The sequence below is a fragment of the Echinops telfairi genome, unplaced genomic scaffold (genome assembly GCF_000313985.2).
Source record: "Echinops telfairi isolate 266 unplaced genomic scaffold, ASM31398v2 ScPeMD7_9;HRSCAF=40, whole genome shotgun sequence".
NCBI lineage: Eukaryota > Metazoa > Chordata > Mammalia > Afrosoricida > Tenrecidae > Echinops > Echinops telfairi.
Genome location: NW_022103906.1, coordinates 3340532 through 3345009, shown reverse-complemented (window position 1 = coordinate 3345009; position 4478 = coordinate 3340532). Strand labels below are relative to the sequence as shown.

Below are 4478 nucleotides of genomic sequence, written 5' to 3'. Positions count from 1 at the left end.
AGAGTTGCTTAGCTTAACCTACAGATATGGAGGTAGAAGCATCTCTCAAGAATATGCCTCAGTTAAATGTTGAAGGATGAGAAGCAGTTATCTGCCCAAAGAATCTTAGATTAGCTTTCTAGACATGAAATATAAATTGGGAAAATCAAAGAGGATGAAAATAATGTGGCATGTATGGGGAGGCTACAGCAATTACAAATACATATGGCACAAACTAGGGATTAGAAAGAAACACAAGAAACAATATCATAGAAGTTTATGCATATCTTATTTTTTAATCTAAATTGGAATTTAAGCATTTCAAATTGTTCTTCTAGTAGCTTTGAGGAAGTTAGGTTGTCGCGTGGACATCATAAGGAAGTTTCACAGTGGACTGCCCATGCTTTCCCTGGTTGTGAAGCATAGATCATCTATATACACAAGCAGAGATCAGGGTGGCATATATCCATCTAAAACCTTACTCGAGTGCAAACACATGGACGCACTTTGCATGTGACTACTGATCATAAGCTCATAAAATACCTAAAGGATATTGTTGAGCATCTTAAAGGTTGGCTACTCAAGTGTTACGTTCAGAAGCTGGTGGTGATCATCTCAAGCACTGAAAGCAGTGAGGTCCTTGAACGATGACAGTTGACATTGAGTGTGACAGGACTGCAAAAGATGACAAATGTGACAGTGCACCCAGAGAAAAATCTCAGAAAGCTCTCCAAGACGAAATTCATTCACTGATAAGACAAATCACCGCCACAATAACATGTCTGCCACGGTGGGAAGTTCTTGTTTGTTTGATCTGCTGATTCACACTGATAAAGACTTGGTTGGACCTGAAAAATGGGAAGAATCGGGACGACAGTTCAATGCCAATTCTGAGGAAGTTCATCTTCACTCATTCACAGCTGCAACCACAAAGGAACAGCACGGTGGCCTACAAAATTCCTGCCGATGGTTGTGGGATGAGATGACAAAAATAATGTACCTGCAATTCTCAAATATATTTTCCTGGAACTAAACCAACTATAAGTTGATATGTTTTATTTCACTGATTGATTTTTAAGAGGGGGGAAACATTATACTCTACTGAATTGAATACTCTCTCTGTATCTATTTTTCCCGTTTAACATTACGTGGAGCTGACATGAGGAATTAAAGGATTACGCTATTCCCTTGTGAGGGTGCTTGGCTAAATAAAGTAGTGCCAAAGAACACTGGACATTAGCACCGAAGCTAGCACATTTTATTAGAATTGTCAAGTCTCTTTCTTTAAAGGCGTTAACTCTAGTTGGGAAATCTTTTACTATAAAGCTAAAAACATCTTCCTAAGTTGGGCATTTACAGTCACAAAGCAGAAGGATGACATGCAGCTAAAATTACAGCAAAAACAACAACAACTGAATATTCAGAAACTTTGTTTAGATCCTGAAAATAACTAATATATTCCTTGAGTAATGAAACATAGGAGTCCTTCCACTATTTATTTAGATGTACAATTCCTATGTTGAAAGCATTTCTAATTATTTGATCTTTATTTATATAACTTTTATCTATGAAGTGATGAATGTTTCTACTGTTTAATTTTCTGTGGTAGAGGACTCTTTAAAAATATTTTGTTTGATAACACAAAGCTTTAAATGGCTGTGATATAAATTTGAATTTATATCTTAAAAAAAAGAAATCAAAGGACATGTTGCATTAGGTCAATCTGCTGCACAAGGCCTCTTTAGAATACTGAAGATCAAGGATGCTCCTTGGAGGCCTGTGGTGTGGCTGACACGCCTTGGTCTTTTCAATTGCCTCATACATGTGAAAGTTGGACACTGAATAAAGGAGACAGAAGAATGATGCATTTGAATTGGGGTGCCGGTGAATAATATTGAAAGTCCCATGGCCTGCCAAAGAACAAATATCTGTCTTGGAAGAAGTCGGGCCAGAGTGCTCTTTAGAGGCAAGGATGGGAAAATTTGTCTCACATACTTTGGATATTTTGTCAGGAGACATCAGTCCCCGGAGATGGATATCATGCTTTGTAAACCAGAGGCAGAAAAACAATAGGAAGGCTCTCAATGAGATGGATTGGCACCGGGGCTGCAACAATGGGCTTAAGCATAGGAACAATTGTGAGGATGGTGCAGAACCGGCAGTGTTTTGTTCTGTTGTGCTCAAGGTTGCTATGTGATGGCGCTGACCAGATGGCACTTAACAACAACAAAATGGAGAACAATTACATAACACTAACAATCACGGACTATAGTCAGGGTGCAGTGGAGCAACAATGAAACATACAACTTTCCTCTAGTTCCTAAATGCATTCCCCTGTCCCCCACTATCATGGTCCCAATTCTACCTTATAAATCCGGCTAGACCAGAGGGTGTACACTGTTATAGATAGGAACTGGAAACATAGGGAATCTAGGACAGATGAACCCCTCAGGACCAGTGGTGAGAGTGGCAATACCAGGAGGGTAGAGGGATGGTGGGGTGTAAAGGGGGAGCCAATTATAAGGATCTACATATAACTTCCTCCCTGGGGGATGGGCAACAGAAAAGTGGGTGAAGGGAGATGTCGGACAGTGTAACATGACAAAATAATAATAATTTATAAATGATCAAGGGTTCATGAGAAAGGTGGGGAGTGGGGAGGGAGGGGGAAAAATGAAGAGCTGATACTAAAGGCTCAAGCAGAAAGCAAATGTTTTGAGAATGATGATGGCAACAAATATACAAATGTGCTTGATACAATGTATGTATGGATGGATTGTGATAAGACTTGTATGATCCCCCAATAAAATTATTTTTAAAAAAAGAAGTATGGCCTAGACAATTGATATCACAACACACACACACACACACACACACACACACACACACGGTTAAGGGCAGTAACAATTCAATCTACATCAGAGAGAACATGTGAGTGGGTCATTAGGTAGAAGGAAACTATCATTTGTGACACCTGGAGACTGGTCAAAAGCCATCCATGGGGTGGTTATGCAGGCCTAAGACAACAAAAATCTTTGCTGCTGAGTTGATTCTGACTCATAGCCTCCCTCTAGGACAGAATACAACTTCCTTATATGGTTTCAAGTCTGTAATCCTTACAGAATCTGATTGCCATAAGGGGGAGATGAATGAAATTCACCAGCCCCAAATTGAATCCTATAAGGTGGAATTCACACATCCCTGTGCCTTCTGACCTTAACAATTCTCACAGGAGCCATCCCCCCCACACAACTTTCCACTTATAGATTGGCCTACTAAGTCATTGCAATAAACACAAAGGACTCACATATAATAGCCACAATGTTGAGGGTTACTAGGAAAAGTAATACATATACCATTTAGAATCAGAAATGCTCAGGACACAGCTCTTTTGTCAGGGTAGCCTCTTCTCAGACATGCTCCCAGTACCATCCTTTCTCTGGTCCTCAACCACAAGATCCCTTGTCCTCTGCCCTTCTCTAGCAGTGTTACAAAGCTTTTTCAGCACTACTGTTAAATGTCCAAAAGGCAATCCCCACTGCCATAAGCTTCATTCTGAAGGTACTCGGTTCTAGCTCCACGGGTCAACAACTTTACTCCCCCAAATAAGTGCCTAGAGGAACCCCACTCTGCCAGCAAAACCTCCTTGCCTGATGCTCCTGAGCTTCCTTCCTCCTTCCATGTGTCCGAACACCCACCACTCTGTTCTGCTCTCGGTCTTCATTCTGCTGTTGCCACTTTCTTCCACTCCTCTGCTGCTTCTCTGCTGTCAGTTTTCTCTCCTGGATAGAAGCAGTTCCGTTCATAGAGAGCTTGGGGTCCAAGGACTTACTCCAGTCCTGGCTCTTCTTTTTGAGGGTATTGAGATACCCCTTCTTGCTTCGGTGATGGCTCATTTCATACTCAACAAGAAGGCACCTGACTGACTTCCTCCTTAGAAAACCCTGTTAACAATCACAACGAGATCCCCATTCACTTTGTGGAAGATATTGAAAATGCCCAGCCTGTGAACGTTGCTCCCTGCTTCTTACTGTAAATAATACTTGGTTTATACATTTATTAAACTGCCAACTACTCGGCAGTGTCTATGGACATTTATATTACTCGGTTTGACCAAGTGAGAAGAATTTGGTATGATAACAAATGGAAACACTTGTTGACATCTGTCCCACCAAGCCAAGCAATGACTGATAATGTACTTGGAGAGAATGGTGGGCGATGAGCAACATCTCAGTAGAGGTAATCCTCGGGCGTCTCCTTTAGGGCAAGGCATTTATTCATGCACTAGCATTCTTTTCAAAATTCGCTCTTTAAAGAAGAGGTACATTTTCAAAAATGGTTAGTGAAAAATGTAAAAGATAAGAGAACGCTTCCATCCAGGATCTGATTTACTCTTTTAGAACCAATGATTCAGGCCAGTGCAAGAGACTCCTAACACCTTGAGCACCTCCATTCCTTCTCCCTGCTCAATCTGCTGCCATGGTCTTTGCCCTTGACCA

At 41.0% G+C, this 4478-nt stretch overlaps 1 pseudogene; it reads left to right on the top strand.

Annotated features, from left to right (window-relative positions):
* The first annotated feature begins 379 nt into the window (after nt 1–379).
* LOC101640189 lies at nt 380–965 on the top strand (annotated as a pseudogene).
* Nucleotides 966–4478: the final 3513 nt, after the last annotated feature.